We start from the raw sequence: 21238 nt of genomic DNA, 5'->3' as shown, positions 1-21238 counted from the left end.
AGCCTGAAGAGCACTCGAACTACTGAGAGCAGTCAGATGTGGAGTGGATGCGGGGCCTGTGTGTACTGCAGCCAGTGGAGAGGAGGGACTTCCTTCTCTTACATACCCAGGAGGTTCATAGCAGGTGCGTGCAGTGCTTACTCTGGTCAGGGCCGCCAGTCCTGTTCTTGATGCTCTCAGAGGACTGGGGTCCAGCCCACCAGGACAAAGAGGACGTGCTTGGAGTCGTGGACTTTATTCATCGCAGTCACGGTGGAGTCATGCCTGTGGCTCTGTTAAACTCCTGGTGTGATTGTGCTTCCTGCTTTTTGCCACCTTACTATGTCTGGTCCATCTGTAAGTCCTAGTGGTTCTGCAGCCAAAATGTCTATTCTCTGTCTTTGGCGTATGCTTGGCCATCTGCCTGTTGGGGAACTTCCTTCTTGCGGCTTCCAAACCAATATCAGATCACACTACTCTGCCAGTTAAGATCCTGTGTTCTTAGAGTAGACATCCCACTCCTTATTTTCATGATCTACAGATGCTCTGTGACTCAGACCCTTTTTTCCTCAATGTATACTTTCCTCTCCCTCATTCATGACTGCCGAGGTCCTCTCCCCAGATCTGTGATCATCAGATTCCTTCAGGCCTCTCCTGGCTGCTCATTGTGAGAGTCCCATCCCCTCCCCACTGTGTCACACTGCCTCCAGATGCTTTCATGTCATGGCACACATAGGAGATGCTGGTGTCCAGACAGTGCCCTGGGGAACTGCAAGTGGGACTGAAGGGAAAAACGTGAGCATGACATTTCTTCAGTGTAATGATAAGAAAAATGAAGTATAAAATAAAGCATTAGGGAATGTGTTAAATAATGAACTTGTATTGACTTTCTAAGTAGTAGTATTAATCTTTATAAAAGGGAGTGCCATGTCCATGAACCTCACTTTTATTAGGTTGGATTTTTTTGCTTGCCTTTGATAATCACTGTAGAGAAATTCTGTTTGCATGTGGAGGTGATGAAACTTACAGTCATGTTTTAGTAAACCTTTAGTAATTGACAAGAGCTGCTATATCTAATGAATCCAGGTTCTTCCCTCTTTTCCGTTTGTAGTGTTGAAATACAGCAATTATGCAAATGGATTTTAGTTTCATTCAAACTTTTATTTCAAGTTCTTTGAAGTAACATACTCTAATTTACTGTGTGGTGTGCCAGTAAATGTTTGGCAACAAGCTTTTCTGGGAAAAAAATAGCATATACATACACACGTAAGTTTATACATTTTACTGATAATACAGGACAGATAGCATATAGTTTGCAAGTAATAAAACACACAGTCCTTTTTATTGTCAGTTCTGTGTTTCACAGATTGCTTTCCTTGATTTTTGCTGTACTTTTGTGTCTGTAGTCAGCTTATGAGTGTAGTTCTGACATGAATGTCGATTGATAATTTTGTTTATATTAATGCTGAATCAGATAATAGTTTTCAAATACTGGAAGGATATTTCCTCATTTATTTTGTGCTATTCCTAATGTAATGGCTACAGGTATGACAAACTTAAATTTAATCTGCATTATTAACATTTTCTCCATCACTTTCTTAAGTCTAAACCCCAGGTGTTGGCAAACTATTTCTGTGAAGGGCCAGATGGTAAATGTTGTGAGCCATGTAGTCTATCACAACTCTGCCTTTATTTATAGCACAGACGCAGCCACAGACAATATGAAAATGAATGAGTATAACTGTGTTCTAATAAAACTTTATTTACATGGCTGATTTTGTTATCTGAATTTATAGGTGATATGGAAAAAAGTACCTTATTTACAAAAACAGGCATTGGACTGGATATGCAGTCTCATAGGAGTTATGAGTTTGTAGACTCCTGGTCTAGAGGCCACCAACATGACAGTTAAGCCCTGATTTGTAGTATTTGCCAATTTCCATGGTATAAATATTTCCACTGTGGGTTGATTTCAGGCCACTAGCATGATGTCACCAAACATGGAGCTGGGAAGAAATGCCTCAGTAGCACACCATTTTCACCATGAAGATACAATAGTCATGAATAAACTCAAAAACTAAATAATAGTAATGTGGGAAAGTAAATGGGAAATGATGAGTTGCATTTCATCACCTCTGTTTTCTTTCTTTTTTTTTTTTTTAAAGAAATTTGATTTCTTTAAAAAAATTTTTAATGTTTTTTTTTGAGAGAGAGACAGGGTGAGTGGTAGAGGGGCAGAGAGAGAGGGAGACACAGAATCCAAAGCAGGCTCCAGGCTCTGAGCTGTCAGCACAGAGCCTGACATGGGGCTTGAACCCACAGACGGTGAGATCATGACCTGAGCCGAAGTCAAACAGTCAACCGACTGAGCCACCCAGGTGCCCCTCATCACCTCTGTTTTCAGTATAACTTGTGAGTCTCTATCATTGCATTTTTTAACAGTGGCTGTGTTTTAACATCTGGTTCCCAAGACTCCTGAAAGTTCGCCAAGGGCTCTCATGGGTTGGTGTGAGCTGCCTCCAGCATAGTCCTGGGTAGAGTCCCTCCTGCTAGCCAGTTAGGACCCTGGCTGCAGGGCACAGCAGCCCAAGAAGAGCAGAAGTATTGGTATGTGTGCAAATGGAGATCTGGGCTGCAAGCCACAGGCTCTTTGTCCAAGGTGGCATCACAGCCTTTGTAGCTGGCCGCCTGGACGGTTCTCTCGGTTCAGAGGCTGTGCCCAGAGCCCCTCAGGGGCATGCAGTGAGCCAGCTGCAGTGAAGGTAGGGAAGGGCCAGAACTCTGCTCCAGATCCTTTGCTGTCCTGGTTCTCTGGGGCTGTGGTGCCCACCTACCTCTCCTGGCCCAGCAGTCAGAGGAAGCCTTCCTGTAACACGCTGCGTGTTTGTTTTCCTCATAGCTTTCGGTACACTCACATTGTCGTGTTCGCCTGTCTATGGAAGCCCCACAGCTCTGTCCGCTCCCTGACTTCCTCCTCAGCACGTGCACAATGCATTTTTATTTTCCCCGTAAATAGATAGCTGCTGAATGAGAGCTCGTGTCTGTTCTCTGCTGTCAGCAGCAGTTGGCAGTGTGCGGTCCAGATGGGTTTGGGCTCCCACGTCCAAGGTTTCCTGATGTTAGAGACACGCATTCCTTTTCAGCGTGTGTGGGAAATGAGCAGCTCCATCTTCTGGCTACTTCCTCCTCCCAGAGCAAGGTGAGGTGCTAACCTCACCCCTGGGCCATACAAGTTGCTCTGGGTTTCAGCATAGCTAATGCCATGTTTGTTTCCACTCCCTCAAAACAAGGAAAGAATGAAACCCAGACCCATTGCAATTTGCGCCAATTGTGTGGGCCTTGTTTACAGGGCCAGACAGCTTCGGAGAGTCCAGAGGCTCAATGGCCTGTCCCCTCCTGGCCACAGGGCCCAGTATCCCTGCTTTATGGAGAGTCACACTGCCGGGTCAGTGAGATGGGACTGGCCCAGCGTGCAAACTAGTGTCATTCCTAATTAGATGAAGGTGTTTGTGCTTTTGGGGACCCAGCCCCAAAGCCATCACATCCCAGATCTTGTAGGGAGGAGGGAAATAGCATCCCCTGAGAAGCCAGTCCACTGCAGTCTCCAGACGTGCACGCGCCCAGGCCTGTAAAGGCTGGTGATCCGCTAAGGGTCAGGTGCTGCCACCGGTTCACTCTGTCAAGCTGCCTGGTAGACCAGTGATCTGATGCCCATCTCTTTGTGGGGAGGCAGAAGTGAAGAAGTATGTGTGTGAGTGAGGTGAGTGAGGAAGGAGGAGAGCTGGCCCCATTGAGTGACAGATTTGCTAAGAGTTGGAGGAGAGGACCAACGTGACAAGGTGCTTTGTTACTAAGAGCTCCGTGAAGCCTTCCGCTGTTTCCTTCCTAGGGCCTTGCGTTTGCAGGATGAGCCCCTTAGCTCCTTCCCTCCCAGCGCTGCGGAATCTGGGCTGGTTCTCTTCTCCCTGGGAATCTTCCACCTGACCCCTTCCCCTGTCATACCCGTGTCTCCCTGCCCACCGCTCCTCTGAGCCTCTCACTTTTCCGGTAGTGCCCACCGGCACCAGCACGGAGACCCCACTCCTGGAGTGCCTCAGCAGCTTGGAGGTGCCACCTGTGCCAGTCCCTTCTGCTGCTGCTCTCACTGGACTGCACAGGGGCGCTGGCAGAGGCCAGTGGGGTTTCCCGTGCCGCCTCCTCTGGAGGTGTTCAGGAGGCCTGGCTGTGATTCCTTCCCTGTACCCATGGCCAAGGCGACTAGACTTCTCAACCTCCAGACCAAGACACTTTGAGAATGAACGAGGCACTTATTAAAAGTTACACAAGACAACAGGTGTTAAATGTGCATTCTGGCAAACCAGGTCTCAGGTCACCTTCCACACCCCACTGTCTCTGTTTGAAAGCTGATGTCCCTGTTTGCAGTCCCTGTAGATCCAGAATGTCCCCTCTGCAGAACGGCCTCTGGCAACTTACGATGCTCCCCCTCCGCCCCCCCCCCCCCCCAAACCTTGGCGCCGTCTCCAGCCTGCACATCCAGGTGTGGCCTGTACTCCTGGGCCCTCCTTTGCCCTGTTCTCTCCCTCTCCTTTTCACTGATCTGTCTGTACGACAAACAATAAATACATTCTTCTTTTAAAATGTAAGTGTTTGAGCTACAGCGAAGGCCCCTTTGGCCTCTGTCACTGATGCAGTTTTCCTCTGTCACTCTGGAGGGAACCACTCTCGAGTCTGGAGTACGTCTTCTTTGTGTGTAAAGACACATCCTAGAACACTGTGCATGACTTTTAAATAAATTCTGGCACACAAGTCTGTCATTTTGAAGCCAGCTCATTTCCCTCAGCATGTCCTGGCTCTGTCTTTGTTACATAGGAGTATAATTTATTCCTTTAACTGCAGCATAATATTCTGTGATAGTATCTCTTTCATTGTCATGGAGCTGACTCCCAGAGTTTTTATTAATAAAACAGTGCTTTTTGAATATTTGTGTGCATGTCTCCACTAGGTCTGTCAGCCAGTAAAAGTGTGGAGTGCTGGTTGGGGCACCTGGGTGGCTCAGTCTGTTAAGTGTCCACCTTTGGCTCAGGTCATGATCTCGCGGTCCGTGAGTTTGAGCCCCGCGTCGGGCTCTGTGCTGACAGCTCAGAGCCTGGAGCCTGCTTCGGATTCTGTGTCTCCCTTTCTCTCTGCCCCTCCCCACTCACACTCTGTCTCTCTCAAAAATAAATAAACATTAAAAAAAAAAAGTGTGGAGTGCTGGTTTTCACAGTGGCAGATATGGAGAGGCAACTTCTATGGGTACCCCCTATGGGCAGGGCAGGGCAGGGCAGGGCAGGGCAGGGCAGGCAGCCTCCTGCATAGCCCTGCTCAGATCTGTGCTGGAAGGATGGGGAACAGGGAGAGACAGCTTCCTGTGCAACCACAGGTCCCTGTGAGCACCGTTTGGAGCCTCACTGGGCCAGAGACCTTCCCATTCCTCCCCCGACTTTCTCTCAAGCAGAGGTTAGGTGTGAGAGGGCAAGTGCGGATGGAGCTGGCATTGGCTCCAGGAGGCCTGCGGGGCTGAGTCAGGGGGGCATGTCTGTCCCTGACACACAGAAGCAGCCAGTGTTAGAGTCCTGCTGTTTATCCACGGGAAGACCACTGGGCTCTGTTTCCTGGCTGTCTTGCGGCTCCCGTCCAATGTCACTTCGGCGATCAGAAAAGCTCTTGAGCACTTGAGCACATCTGCTTTAGCGGTAGCCCGTGGAGGCGATGATTGCAGCGTTTCCCATCGCACAGATCGGGACCCCTGGCTGGCTAGCACTTGACCGTGTGCGGGGCAGATTCTCACCCAATCCCACGGGAGAGGCATTGCCATCCTTAGAGACACAGCAAGGGTCCAGACAGGTGACTTGCTAATGACCTTAGAGTGGAAGGTTCTGGTTCCATGCCCCACCCCTTCACTCCTTTGGCTGCCCCATCCAGTTGCATATGCAGTGCTTGTCAGCCACAGTGCTGTGTGAGCATCACCTGGGTGACAGGGTGCAGTGGCTCTGTGCAGAAGAGCAGAGGCATGCCGGTGGAGGGAAGGGCTGAGGCTTCTCCCACTGGGGTCCCAAGTGGTTTCTGAATGGAGTGTGGAAAGGTTGCCTGTGGAGCTGGGGGTGGGGGAGCTAGAGCTGGGAGATGTGGCGTTCAGGTGTGCCAGCTGCTGCCACAGCCCCGGTGGGGGCAGGGAAGCTGGGGATGCCAGGCTTGGGATCTGTTCAGACATGCTTGAGGGGAGGGCACGGCTGGGGACAGCATCTGGTCCCCGATGGCGTGCTGGGTGTGAGGGAGACCGTGTGCTTCTGCCCGCCTCTGAACACTCAGGGTACGAGGACTGAGGAGTGAGGTGTCCCTGTCAGTCACATTTTAATGTCTCTGGGCCAGGCCTCGTCTTCCATTAGGCACCATTTGTCTCTTAGTGGTTGGTGACACGTTGGTGCATCTCAGGATGGGTGAATCATGGTGGTCCGTGGGAAGTTCATGCTCAGGACCTTGGGAAGCGAGCGAGCTAAGAGTCACACGTGGTGGCTCCCTGGCATCCAGCTGCAGGCCATCCCCTCCTGCCCACGTCTCTCTCCTCAGCCAGGGCCTGAGCCCCTGGGTCCTCCCTGCCTCCGTGTCCCCCTTTGTCTCATATCCACGCTGTCCTGCTTGTCACCATCTCACTCTGTGGGGCTGGCCAGGCCCGCAGATTTTCTCTCTGCCTCAGCTGTGAGTTCTCCACCAGGCAGCTGTGTCCAAAAATCTGTAGTCTGATCTGACCATGTAACTCCTTGCTCTGAGCATGGCCTGGGGTCCACTGTGTGACCTGCCCCTTGCCCAGTGTTCTCTGTACCTGTGCTCCTGTGTGCTGCTGACCCTTTGCTCTCAGCCTGCCGAGTTCTCACCTTTCTGGGCTGGTCTACGGACTCCTGTGTACCCTGAAGGTCTCCTCAGAAACACCCTCCATCCTGCCCCTTGAAGGCCTCAGAAGACCCTGCACGTCCCACAGCCCCGTCTGCCTGCCTGCCTGCCTGCCCAGCCACATCGGGAGCGCCTTCAAGGCCACGGCTGTGCTTTATCTGTGTATTTCTGTGAGAGGCAGTGGAGCATGTGGTGAAGAGCCAGTTTTTGGTTGCCAGGCTGCCTGGGCCCCAAACCCAGCTGTGTGACCTCAGGCAGAGTAGGTGACCTCATTGTGCCTTAACTTCCTCCCTGTAAAAAGGGGCAGAGAGAGGCTGACCCCCTTGGACTATAATTTATAGAGCTGTGTGTAAGAATTTATTCTCTTTCTTTTTTCTGGTGTGTGTGTGTAGAAAGAAAGAATTTTTTAATAGAGTAGTGCCTAATTGGCCTTACTGAGAATGTAAAGAACCCAGTTCTTCATAGTGCATCTTCCAGGCAAAGCTCCCACAACAAGCAGCGCCTGCAGGCTTATCACTGGGAGTGACAGACGGGGGGGGGGGGGGGGGGGGGGGCAGACCCGGGGGGCGGACCCAGAGACCTCCTCCTGCTTGACGCGGGGGCAGTATCAGAGTTGCAGTGAGAAGACAGCCTTGGAAGAAAGGAGCCTGAGGTGCTGATCGGGGCTTAGAAAGCAGGACTGCGACGTTATGACAGGGCCTCTGGGTCAGGGTGGGGGGAGGGAGGCGCATGTGTGGTTTTGTGTGTTTGTGTGTTTTAGAGTCTTGGTCAGACCGTCAGACACGGGCTCCCTTTGGGTGTTGTTGGCAGACATACAGTTAGAGGAACTCAGGTCAGGGGAGGGGGAGATTGCCGCATATTACTGAAGAGGATGGGCTGGGCTCCCCCTGCACCCCAGTGCTCAGCGGTTTACCTACCCAGATTTAAAAAGATTCTGAGTCCAGATCCAACTTCAGGAGCAAAGGGCCTTGGTCGGTGATCAGTGAAGGGGAAGCGGGGTTTATCTCCCTGTTCTTTTACTCACCCTGGTGGGAACCCAGTGTTAACACCAAGAGGGAGGCAGAGGCAGAGCCTGTGCCCCTGTGGCAAGTGGCGGTTAGTGCCTTTTGGTGGAAAGACTTCTGCGTGGGGTCCCAGGGCACAGACGAGACCCAGAGCAGCTGGCCCTGCCCCACAGCAGGGTGCTACAGCAGAACCCCAGTTCTAGCCCAAGGCTGGTGCGGGTGGGGGAGGCAGTACCAGCAGCATGTAGAGGGGTTTTGGGAACCCCAGCCCAACTCAGCCCCCTCCACCGCACATCCCCAGAGCACCCCAAATTCGACGAGACAGGCTGAGCTTGGAGCTCCTCCCAAACCAAGGTCTGGCACAGCAGGCCTCTGCCTGCCTCTTCCTTTTTGCCTCACAGTCCCCCTGTACCTCCCCCTTCCATGTCTGTGCATGCCTATGGCTCTGTACCCCCATTCTCCCCTCCCTGCAGTGCCTTCACTGGAGCCCTGCTGGTACACTCGCCTGTCTCCATCACCAGGATGGGACTCTCACCGCGGGCTTGAGGACAGTCCCCACCCCACCCCCACACAGAATTTGGCATATAGCAGGCACTGAGCGGGGATCAGATGAATGCCTGCCACCCCGAGAGGAGGCCCCAACCCAAGTCTTAGAGAAGCAGGGGGAAGTGAGAAGATCCCTTGGCCAGGAGTTTGTAGCAGTGTGTGAGTGGTTTTTTTCTGGCTCCTCTCACCTTACTGTGGGGTTCAGGGGCAGAAAAAGTAGTGTTTAGTACTTTAGTGTTTAGTTGAAACGTGGTCCTGCTCTCCCCTCCCGTCGCTGCTGCAGTCCCACTCTGCTGCTTCGGGCAGGGCCCGCACACACTTTGCATCATATCTGTGGTCTTTTTGTGAGATGTGTGGCATCTGTTTTGGAGGGGCAGAGACTCCAGCCCGTCTGTGAGTTGAAGAGGCTGCCAGTAAATAAAGCAAAGGCTCTGGGCGGGGGGATCAGTGTTGCCCACCGTGGAAAAAGGCTTTGTGGGTTTGGAGGTGAACATGTTTTATTTTCACAGCTGTGCATCTATTGTAATGGCACTAGAAAAAATATAACTCGTTGCCCAAAGGCCAGTTACTATTGCTTAGGACAGGAGTGAAGTGGGGACAATGTGAAGGACACGCCTTCAGGTGCCCTAGGAGCCCTGGCCTGACTAGCAGTCTCTCTACAAGGCTTCTTCCTGCTTCAGGGTCCAGGGGAGTGCTGACCCCCTCCAGGAGCTTTCTGGGGATGTGTGTGGGGCTCTGGAGGTTTGAGTGGGACCTGGGATTTGGTATCAGTTGTTTTCCCGGTCCGTGTACTGTATTTTTTATTACTTCTGTTTTGTTTATTGTAGTCATTACTTCTTTTCATTAACAGTGTCTGAGTTTCCAGCTACTGCTGAACTTACTATATCTAATATGTCTGTCATCTTAGCACATTTTCTCCCTTAGAGTTAGTCCTAATGCTTATTACAGGTGATCAGTGTAGCGTGGCAGGCCTGATACGTTGGTGTCGGAAGTGAGGTTGTCTTCATCATTGGTGCTGCAGGTGACCTGGGAGCTGTGGACCGTGGGGTCACAGGGTAGCAGGGTGGCAAGGTAGGGGCCCAGGTCTGGAATATCCCAGGAGACTGGGACCGTTATCTAGTGCCGTGCAGCTTGCACAGTTTGGCAGTCATCACAGGGTATGCAGAGGATGTTAATTGTTGATGTGACTTCTCAATGGTAACAAGTTTTGTGAATTCTACTTGCTGTGTTGGGGGAGAGAAAAACAGGGTTATGGTGCAAGGTGTGCTATCAGCAGGTGCTGCTGAGGTAATGAAGACTATGAGGCAGGCTGGGTCCCCTCACCTTTGTGTCCCCAGAACCCACATGGGACCTGGATCAAAGGGATAGTTTGTGTTTGGACTGGCCTGGGGCTGGGACGGGCCTGGGCTCTGGGAGCCCCAAGGAGGCAGCTTAAAAAGCCTCAGAAAGTGGCCATGCAATGATGCTGCAAGACTATGGGACGGATAGTGGCTGCAAGGCACCGAGTCGCCCACATAGTTGGGTACCTCTGTGTGCAAGCGGGAACTGGAGAGGACAGACTCGGGGAAGGCAGGTTCAGTGTCCTCTCTCCAGCGTTTTCCAGTGGCAGTTTTTGAAAATGAGCTTGTTCTAATGCTTGCCTATGCGTGCTTGTCCTAGCTGGTTGCTTCCAGTTTCTCATCATAAATGCATGGGCGTTAAACAACAAGGGGAAGTCAGCTTCTTTCTTGCCTGCAAAGAAATAGATTGCCACAATGGACTTTTAAAAGTGGAAATGTTGGAGAATTTGTTACACCGGGATATAGTATATAGGGTAGCAGCACCAGAGCCCTTAGATTTGGAGTCGGACAGGTGTGGGTTCAGATCTTGGCTCACCTGGTCTGGCCTTGGGTGAGGGTCTCTGTCTCTTCATCTGTGAAAAGAGAATTAAACTTGCCTTTGAGGTTGCTTTGAATAGAGATTGTGTTTGTAAGCCAGTAGTGCTGGGCACAGAGTTGGGAACAGCGGCTGGGGTTGTCATCCCAGGCTGTGGCTCACCCACTGTACGTAGGTCCTAAAAATACCCAGAGCTCCTGGAGAAAGAGCCAGACACTTCATTGTCCGGGCGATGCCTGATGGAGTGCTCAGGGGCTCATGCTTGCCATCCTCATGGGCCTGGGGGTATTTGTTACCTCTGACGTCCCCATTACGTGAGCACCAACGGGCCATCCTCTTGTTGCGTGGTTTACAGGATGCAGACTGCGTGGTGGGGTTGCTGTCCTCTTGTGGAGTTTGAATCTGCATTGCCTTAGGTTGGCCCAGTTTATGGCTAGTGTTCAGGTTTGGGGTTGTAGTGTGCTGTGCCACACAGCGGTCACCGGCTGAGAGGTGGGCAGACGGGAAGGGACAGCAAGCTGTCATCCCCCATTCAGGGCCTCACTTTGCCCAAGACACCCAGATGAGTCTCTAGAGATCCCACCCCAGATCCTGCTACCCCCGTTCCTTTTTGGAGGGGTGCAAGAGAGTGATGGCAGGCAGCTAGATCTGCTCCAGTTACTTCCATTTCAAGCCTCCTGGCCAGCCCACATTCCAGGAATATCCCCAGCCCTTTGCCGTTGTGTCCATGCAGGTGTGTCATAGCCCCACTAGGTAGGGTGACGGTCTCACTGATAATGTGCCTGTCTCCCCAGCAGCCGAGCAGTGGGTGGGCGGAGCCCAGTTCTTCTCTCTGTATGGAGAGAAGGAGGTGGGTTCAGTGCCAAACCTGGAGGATTGTCTGTCCTGGGTCCCCTTTCCTTCCCCTGCTGGCACCCCTATCTGGAGACACACTGCCATACTTGTGCAGAGTCGATGGATAGATGACAAGAGTAGGATAGCAGCCCTGACAGCCTGTGTGCAGCTTTGCCCGGCAGGTGGGCCCACCTCTTTGGGACACTTTGCTTTCTCCTCCCCTAGCAAAGGGGTCACCGCATTGTGTAAGCCGAGAATCAAAAACAGTTGCGGCGGTACCCGTTGCCATTAAAGTATTTGGACCCTTGGAGCAAATTTTAACACCTGGGGGTTTATTCCTAAGGAAAAAAAAAATGAGAGAAGGAAGTTGTATGTTTGAAGATGTTCATTGCAACATTGGTTGCAATCAGAGAACCTGGAAGGAGATGGAATGTCCAGCAGTTGGAGAAGGTCAGGGAAATTATGAGGCATTGATGAAATACTTAGCTGTTAAACATGATCATTATGAAGATTATGTAGCAATAAGAGGAAGTGAGAGTTAAATGAAAAGAGAAAATAGCATCTGTAATGCAATTTCAACTACGTAATTGTCACTGTTTCTGGACAAGTGCCAGAAAGTCACCCACAGAAACGTTGCCGTGGCTCAGGTCAGCGGGAATGCAAGGGGCTCAGGGGAGACAGTGCTGCAGAGTTTGGCCTTTGGGGTCAGACCTGAGCCATGATGTTGGTATCTATCTCTCGGGCTTTTGGGAGTTCGAGAGGGCACACATGTGACAAACAAAGATGGTGGCTCAGAAGATGCTCTCAGAGGAGAGGAAAACCAAAGGGACCGAGGAGACTCAGGGCATAAAAAGTTATGGAGCCAGGGGGCGCCTGCGTGTCTCAGTTGGTAAAGCGTCCAACTTCGGCTCAGGTCGTGATCTCACGGTTTGGGAGTTCAAGCCCCACGTCGGGCTCTGTGCTGACAGCTCAGAGCCTGGAACCTGCTTCAGATTCTGTATCTCACCCCCTCTCTCTGCCCCTCCCATGCTCATGCTCTGTCTGTCTCTGTCTCTCAGTAATAAATAAATGTTAAAAAAATTTTGGGGCGCCTGGGTGGCGCAGTCGGTTAAGCGTCCGACTTCAGCCAGGTCACGATCTTGCGGTCCGTGAGTTCGAGCCCCGCGTCAGGCTCTGGGCTGATGGCTCGGAGCCTGGAGCCTGTTTCCGATTCTGTGTCTCCCTCTCTCTCTGCCCCTCCCCCGTTCATGCTCTGTCTCTCTCTGTCCCAAAAATAAATAAACGTTGAAAAAAAAAATTAAAAAAAAAAATTTTTTTAAAGTTACGGAGCCATATGCAGGCACACTCAGACAAAGCACCTGGCACAGTTGGCTAAAGAGGTGGGCTCAGGCCCACCATATCTGGGGGTTGAAATGAGAGTGTAAAGACCACACGCTTAAGGGATTAGTGCGGGTGGGTTTATTTGGAGGCGCAGTGCCTGCCAGAGGGGAGGGTAAGGGGGGCTAGCGGGCGTTGGGCTTGCCTCTTTCCAGGGGTGCTCCTGCTCCCAGCACACAAGCCTTGCAGGAGCAGGGTCCAACGAGTGGGGGCAGGGGGGTGCCCAGTGGCCCGTGGATGCCCCGAGTGCCTCTGAGATGCGGAAGAAGAGCCTCCAGGTGGGCGGGGGGAGTGTGGATGGAACACCGGGGCTTGCAATGCAGATACGAAGCGCGTGAGGTGGGACCGTGCAGGAAGTCCAGGAAGCTCCGAGACGAGATGTGGACACAGAAGGAAAGGATGTGGGACTGGGGCTTGAGGAGCTCTGGGTGGAGGGAGATGAGGCCGCAGGGCGGGTGCCGGACGAGCTGTGAAGAGAGAGCAGGGGAGGCAGAGCGGGCAGCCCCTCTTCAGCTGTGCTGACAGGTTGCCCAGGCAAAGCTGTTTGGGTGCTCGTTTGGGAGCTCGGTGTGGTGGCAGGTAAGCTCCTCTGTGGTGTTACCATAGGTTGCAGTCAAATCCCTCCTTCTCTCTCTTCCCCTAATTGCGCTCCTGCATTTTTTTGCTGTGGCCGACGTGTTTGGTTACCCAACTGTATGGTGAGGATGAAAAGGGGAAAAAACAGGCTCAAGAAAATACGTCAGAAAATAGGTTTAAAATATTGAGGAAGTGACGTTAGCAAATGGTACGTAAAAGGAAATACGGTGCATAGTGAAATCCTCTTTGTTCCCAGTGCCCCTCAGTGTTCTTGCCTGCGTGCACTTAAGACCAGGAAAAGCCGCTTCAGGGCTTGTCCCGGAGTCCAGCCGGGACCCTGCTGTCCTTGGACCTTGGTAAAGGGGACCACGGGACTCGCTGCGGGCTCTGTCCTCCACCGGTCAGCCATGGGGTGGGCTCCTGGCCTCAGGGTCAGCTTGGCCGCTGCTTCCCCTGCTGTGAGATGCAGGTAGTTTGGAGCAAGACAGGAAGTGCTGCGGGAGTCCGCGCCGGCCCAGTGAGGCCTCCAGCAGCGAAGGCTGGCAGGAAGCAGTTGATTCGGCTCTTGGTGGCATGTGGCCTCGGGAGCTGTCGTGACCCTCCACTGTGCCCTCATCCTTTACCAGCAACCTCCCACTCATCCGCCATGGCAAGCAGTGCCGCCACCCAGCAGATAATGCTGTCACCGCTGTCACCAAGCCACCGTGGTGGATTGTGATGTTTGGTCTCTCTGTTCCTTTTATGTCTGGCTTTGCAGAAACCTCACACGGCTTCTTCTCCTTCCTTATGTAACCCTTTGGAATAATTCCAGGGTTGCCAAGAAGGTAAGTTGGAGAAAATATTTGTGGTTGTGGTAACTTCCAGGCCACTGTATTGAAAACGAAAGATTCTCCCCAAAGCCCTTGAGTCCTGCTGAGCAAATACGCTGGCCTGGAGGAGCAACAAAGTCTGTGCCGCCACAGCCTCAGGGGTCGGGGAATAGCCAGACTCCTCCTGCTCTGGCCTTGGCTTTCCCTCTGCCCCCCCCCCCCCCCCCAGGCAGTGGTGCCTTTTGGCTTGTGGCAGGGGACTTGTGCTTTTCTCCTTGCGGGAGCCTGGCGGTAGGTGGAGTGTGGACGGGTGGGCATCTGTGGCAGAGGCAGCACCAGCTTGGTGCAGGCTGACCGGTCAAGTCTTGGGCGAGGTTCAGCTGAGTGTGAGGTGTGTGAGTTTTTATTTTAGTTGACTGAATGTTTTCAGAACTGAGGGTTTGGTGATGTTCTCACAGCTGCTACCTTTTGAACCAGGTATGTTCCTCCAGGGCAGTGGTATGTGAAGCAGTTGACTGGAACCTGGGAAGTATCCTCTCCCCTCGCGAAATGTCACTGGTGTTGCAATCGGTCATTGGCCCAGCCCACAGAAGCTACTTGGTCCTTGTTGGAGCTGAAGCAGAATTCTTTCAGAAACCCTGGGTGACGGTGCTTCCTACTGTTTGCCTGCTGCCCCTTCTTTTCACCCTTCTTGTTGCTGCTGAGCCCCAGGTCACACTTGACGGTGCTAACTAAGGGTCTAGCTCAGCTGTCTGCAGGGAGAGTCAGGATTCCAGACAGATTTGGTCACAGGAGCTTAGTTCCCATTGGAGAAAACCATGCAGAGGTGGGAGGGAAAAGAAACCTCAGACATATAGAGGCTATTTTCTTGTCAGGAGGATGGATACCAGTCGTTGCTCACGCCACTGTTTAGGGAAGAACAGACGGACTGTCGTTCGCCTAAGATTTTCTGTAGATGTTGGGGCGGCTGGGTGGCTCATTCGGTTGAGCGTCCGACTTCGGCTCGGGTCATGATCTCATGGTCCATGGGTTTGGGCCCCGCGTCGGGCTCTGTGCCTACAGCTCGGAGCCTTGGAGCCTGCTTCCGAGTCTGTGTCTCTGTCTCTCTCTGCCCCGCCCCCACACGCACTGTATCTCTCAAAAATAAAGAAAACAAAAAAAATTAAAAAAAAAAAAAAAGATTTTCTGTAGATGTTCGTGGCCATGGCCTTTCTTCCACGTGAGCATGGGAAGGCGGCCCCCTCCCTTGGGTCTCCGGTTGAAGAATGGCAAAACCGTGAGGACAGGCTGAGGAGGGCACATGTCCTTAAGTTCAGCCTTTGGTGGCTGCTAAGCCTTTGATTTCACAACCTATGAGAAGCTGTCACCGAGCTTCAGCCCTAGTGTGTCGCCCTGAGGGCTGGGGCCCTGTTCTAAGCCACAGATCACCTATTTTAAGCCACAGTTCAGATTCACAGTGTGTTGGATGCACAGGTGTTTGTAGGGGCATGTAGAATGTCCCAGAAAGAAAAGCTGATGTTTATTGGTGCCTCCTGGAGCCTTGTTACATGCAACATCGAATTTGTTGTCTTTATGATACCGGTGGGATGACCAGGCGTGAGCCTCTTCATTTTAGTGAGGGGAGAAGGAACTTGCAGCTCCGCCTTCCACCCCCAGGGAGGTCTGGGGGGGGCTGATGCCTCCCCTGCAACAAAAAAGTGTTCTTGCTCTTTGCCTACTGCCCCTTCTTTTCACCCATCTTGTTGCATGCATCATCTCCCTCCACAGTTGTTTTACAGCTTTATTGAAGTAGAATTGACCTATAGTAAACTGCACGTTGAAAGTGTGTAATTTGATATATTTTGACCGATATACTTCTGAGAAACTATCACCACAATCAGGGTAATAAACATATCCATCATTTCCAGAAGTTTCTTTTTGCACCTTTGTAATCTTCCCTCTAGTCTATCTCAGTCCCAGGCAACTGCTGATCTGCTTTCTGTCACCGTAGAATTTGCTTGCCTTTCCTAGAATTTTGTGAAATCATGCACTATGTGCTGTTTTTTGTTTTATTTTGGTCTGGGTTCTTCTTTCATTCAGCATATTTTCAGATTCATGCATCTGAAAACTCTATGTCAAGAGTTCATTCTTTTTTGTTGCTTTTTGAATACTGAGCAAGATCCGTTACTTCATCCTATGGATATAGAACAGTTCACTTACCTACCCCCTGTGTTGATGGACTTCCGGGTTAAGAATCTGCCCACATGTCTTCCGAGGTGATTATACCACATGATAACTTCCAGCAGTGTATGAGAATTCCTGTCACTTCTCATCTTGGCCAGCACTTGGTGTGGTCAGCCTTTTTCACGTTAGCTCTTCTAATAGTTTTGTAGTGATGGTTTTAAGCATTTTCCTGATGACTAATAATGCTGAGCATCTCTTCATGTGTTTATTTCCCATGCATGTCTTTTCTATGAAAGATTTGAATATTCAAACCACTTTTCCTTTTTTTTTTTTGGAATTGGGTTCTTTGCCTACTCATTGAGTTGAAAGAGGTTTTTTAAAATGTATTCTAGATGCAAGTCCATTCTTAGATATGTGATTCATATATATTTTCAACCTGTCTGTGGCTTGCCCCCCCCTTTTTTTCATAATAGTGTCACGTTTTCAAGAGCAAAGATTTTCAGTTTTGATGAAATCCACTTTATGTTTTCTCTAAATTTTATGCTTTTTCTGTTATATTTTTAGTCCTTCCCAAGCCCAAGGTCACTAATATTTTCTTCCCATGTTTTCTTCTAGATGTTCTATAGTTTTAACTCTTACATTTAGGTTTATGATCTATCTTGTGTTAATGTTTGTGTATCTTGTGAGGTAGAGGTCAAGGATTTTTTACTTGTTGTTTGCATACGGCTATCCAATTATTCTAGCACTGTTAATTGAAAGATTATTCATTCCCCCATTGAATTGTCTTAATACCTTTGTTAAGAATCAGTTGACCATGAATGTGTGGGTCTGTTAATGGATTCTGTTCTGTTCCCATTGGTCTGTTTGTCTGTCTTTACTGTTAGTACCACATTGTCTTAATCATAATCTTCTGATTTTCTTTTTTTCCCAATTTCTTGGCTATTCTAGGACCTGTGTGATTCCATATACGTTTTAGAATCAGCTTACCAGTTTCTCTAAAAGACCCTGCTGGAATTTGGTTGGGATTGCATTGACTGTGTAGATCAGTTTGGGGGAGAAATGGCATCTTAACACTATTGACTCTTCCAGTCCATTAACTGTGTGTATCTCTCCGATTATTGATGCTTCTTTTAATTTTTCTCAGCCATATTTTGCAGTTTTCACTGTTGAAGGCTTTCATGTCTTTTGTCAGGTGTATCCTTAGGTACTTTATATTTTTAATTGCTATTATAAATGGAATTGGGCTTTTTAATGTTTATTTATTTTGAGAGAGAGCACATATGCAGGTGCATGCACGGGGGAGGGGCAGAGAGAGGGGGGGAGAGAGAGACTGCCAAGCAGGCTCGATGCTCAGCACGGAGCCTCATGCGGGGCTTGATCTCACAAATATGAGGTCAGGACATGAGCTGAAATCAAGGGTTGGGTGTTGAACCAACTGAGCCACCCAGGTACCCCTGGAATTGGTTTTTTTAAATTTCATTTTCTGAATGAAAATGCATATAGAAGTACAGTCGAATTTTATATTGAACTTGTATCCTGCAGCCTTGCTAAATTCACTTGTTCTGGTAACTTTTTTGGAGATGCTGTAAGATTTTCAATATAGACTTCTGTTATTTGTGAATAAAGACCATTTTACTTCCTTCTTTCCAATCTAGATGTCCTTTTTGTTGCTGTTGTTGTTGTTGTTGTTGTTGTTGTTGTTGTTGCTTTCCCCTTTTTCTTGCCTTATTACATTGACTGGAACCTCCTGACAAGACTGAATAGAACATATCCTTGTCTTGTACCTGTTAGGAGGAAACATGGAGCCATTCACCATCAAATATGATGTTAGCCGTGGATATTGTCAAAACACTTTGTCAGACCAAGGAGGTTATCTTCTGTTCCTAGTTTGCTCAAAGTTTTTATCAGGAAGACATGCCCAATTTGGTCAAATATTTTTTCCATATCTTTTGGAACAATCACAAGGCTTTTTCATTTTTAGCCTCTTAATATGGCAAGTTACTTTGATTTTAAAATGTTATCTGCCACTCTCCCCCCTCCTCTAATTTCTAGTTTTCTTTGGTATCTTCTTTCCTGGGTTAGGCATGAAGACTTTCCTTACCTTAATTGTTCCATTGCCCTCCTTCAAGCCGGCTGTCGTTTTCTGCCCAGGTCACCTGTATACTTGCTAATGGCCTGTTGCATGGAATCAGGCATGGGCTGACTGCCCAGAATTAACAGCTTAGGTCAGAAATGAACCTGTGGCCAGGTGTTTAATGGGTGCCCTGGCTTCCATGCTGGGGAAACAGCATAATACCTACTTGGGGGTGTGTGGCCTCAAAAGAGGCCATGGTATGTGGTAAGAGACATATGCCCAGCCCAGTGCTGGCCACCAGTGCCCAGGCAGTAGGTGCTGCCTGCCTGTCTCTCCAGTAACGTTCAAGCTTCCTTCTTCTTGGGGACACTGAGCTGCGGAGTTACTCCTTCCCTGGAAGCTGCAGAGCACACTTGTCCTCCCCAGACCTGACCTCTGCCAGGGGCAGGAGTGTGTGGACACGTTTCTCTGTGAGCTTTGAAGCAGATGTATGCTGTGTGTCCCAGGTAGCCGGGGCTTGTGCGGCAATTCTCTGCGGGACCTCGGAGTGGTCTGTGCCACTGTGGGGGAGCCAGGGACTGACTCTGCAGTGCCTTCTCCTCCTCTTCAACCCCGCAGCTCTGGCATCAGTTTCTGGGACAGGATGGCCTTTAAGATCATCCAGAAGGGCGCCGGTTGTGAGCTTTACATTTTACGGAATGCATGTGCAATGATTGCATCTTAGTTACCCCTCACCCAGGTCCAGGGATAGAGCATTTGTTTCCCCAGAAGCCACCCTTGCTCCCTGTCTAAGCAGCTCCCCATCCCCAGCTTCCCTGACTTTGGTCACCACTGAGAAGTTTTGCCTGCTTGGGAGCTTTCAATCCAATGTAGAATGCATTCTTTTCTACTGGACTTTTTCACTGGACACTGTTTTGAGATTTATCTTTAATGTTGTGCGTAGCAGCAGTTTGTTCATTCCACACTAAATCGATAGACCGTGATTTGGGCATCCATGATGCTGTTGACGGCCATTCAGGTGGTTTTTAGTTGGGGCTGTTCTGAATATATTCTCCATGCGTGGGTGTTCACATTTCTGTTGGTATGTGCCTCAGAGTGGAATCGCTGGGTCACGGGCTATGCGTGTCCATCCTTATATGACATTTGACACAATGTACAGATTCACCTTTCTGTTCCATGGGTTACTGTGTCCTTGGTTCTCTCCACGGTGGCCCTGTTACAGGACTGCCTGCTGAGAAAGTCCCTGTGCCCACTGTGGTTCCTCCAGCTCCACACAGATACACAGAGCCCTTGAGCTGTAGGGCAATAGGTGAGGGGTCTTGGGCCTGATCACCTCCCAAGTGTAGGAGGTGACTCCTTTCTGAGCACTACTGTGTGCCAGGCAGCATCCTGGACGTCCGTGTGTGTCTCTTGTTCCCCTTCTAGGAGCCTGTAGGAAGCCTCTGTCATCCTCCCACTTAGAGGCTAAGGAAACAGCCGAGGTGGCTGGGTGGGTGGGCAGGATCAGAGGCCATCCAGTGACCTTCGGTGCAGTCTTCTCTGGTGCTTTCTGCCCTGGAGCACTTGATATGGAGTTCATGGCCTAATGGGCTGAGGTGGTGTCCTGGCTGATGGCTACCATCCAGTTTAGGACAGGCACACCTTCATTAGTTACGTTTAAACCCTGGTGGGTTTGCTGATCTCAGATTCCTATTTAAAAGGAGACGAGGGGGCACCTGGTGGCTCATAGGGTGGAGTGTCTGACTTCGGCTCTGGTCATGATCTCATGGTTCGTGGGTTCCAGCCCCATGTCGGGCTCTGCGCTGACAGCTGGGAGCCTTCTTGGGCTTCATTCTCTCTCCCTCTCCCTCTCCCTCTTCCTCTCCCTCCCCCACCCCCACCCTCTCCCCCTCCCTCCTCTCTCCTCTCTCTGCCCCAACCCCACTTGCATTTTCTCTCTCTCTCTCTCTCTCTCTCAAGATAAATAAATAAGCTTTAAAAAAAAAATAAAAGGAGACAAGAGCTCCTTGATACCTAACCCGGAGACTTGCCAAATGACTTAACCAGTGTGGCCCCCACTCAGGTTCTGGCAGTTCCTGTTGCTCTTTTCCTGTCCACCCAGCACAAGGAACGTGGTGACCTTGTGGGAGTGCTCAGGAAAGTGAGGGCCACCAGACCCTGAATGTTACGCACATGTTACACACTCTTACTGCTAACCAGGGGCATCTTGGACTTCCTGTGTGGCGTGGTCACTTTTGCCCAGCCTACTCCTCCTTTTTAAAAGCACTCTCTGGATGTAGCCGCAGTTCCGGTCCCCCTGCACCTGGGCTCCTGGCCGCTCAGGTGAGCCTTGGTTGTGGTGCTTCCCTTTTGCTTCTGTTGTTGCCTCTGGCCGTCTCCATCCACACCTCAGGCCTGGGCCACACTTGCCTTCCTGCATACTCCAGGCCTGCCGTAGTTGCTTAGAAAGCAACTGCTGACTTGTTGGGGGAATTCTGGAGTATTCTTGGCTCCCAAGATCCTATAGCGGCCCAGGTTGGTAGACTGGTAGCCTGGCACCATGCTGGGCACTGCACTGCCTGAAGGGATCTCAGAGACCACAGAGCAGGCTGGTGGTGGGTAGGCAGGGTGCACCTGACCTGGCCCCCCCCCCCCCCCCACCGTGGGCACAGTCTCTCAGGATGGTGGTCAGCACACCCGTTCTGGGTCTGCAGAGATGATGTGTGGTTTTCCCAGCATTTCCCTCGGGCTTCCCTGCTCATGGGGAGGAGCTGGGCTGACTGGTGGCTGCTCTTGCTTCAGTCCAAATTGGGCCAACAGTAGAGGCCAGGTTCAGCCCCGTGGCATCTTTGCACAGCTCCCCCGCCTGGCCCTTTCCCGCCCAGCCCTACCACCAGGTATTTCATGTGGCGGTGCTGGAGCGCACTCCTGTCACCTCGATGGTTTGCTTAACGGTCTCTTGGACGTTGGCCCCTATGAGTTCCTGTAAAGCTGGCTGGGTCTCGCTTTGGATTGTCTGTGTTCTCCATGCATGTGGGTCGAACGCTGTGGGTGCCCCTCCCGTGGGCATCGGGCCATTATGTCTGGCACAG

The 21238-nt window shown here is 50.7% G+C and overlaps 1 protein-coding gene across 4 annotated transcripts in view; it reads left to right on the top strand.

Annotated features, from left to right (window-relative positions):
- The window catches only part of MED26 (mediator complex subunit 26), a 52792-nt gene that overhangs the window by 16502 nt on the left and 15052 nt on the right, over positions 1 to 21238 (top strand). The window contains exon 1 of one of the 4 annotated variants that reach the window (XM_047841651.1): positions 12872 to 13945. The exons of the other annotated variants lie outside the window; for them this stretch is intronic. The gene's annotated coding sequence lies outside the window, so the exon portion shown is untranslated. Of the gene's footprint in view, positions 1 to 12871; positions 13946 to 21238 lie in introns of those variants that run through there. 4 annotated transcript variants of the gene reach the window in all.

The sequence above is a fragment of the Prionailurus viverrinus genome, chromosome A2, assembly GCF_022837055.1.
Source record: "Prionailurus viverrinus isolate Anna chromosome A2, UM_Priviv_1.0, whole genome shotgun sequence".
Lineage (NCBI taxonomy): Eukaryota > Metazoa > Chordata > Mammalia > Carnivora > Felidae > Prionailurus > Prionailurus viverrinus.
The sequence above is the reverse complement of the archived record's forward strand: the minus strand, read 5'-3'. Positions and strand labels throughout refer to the sequence as shown.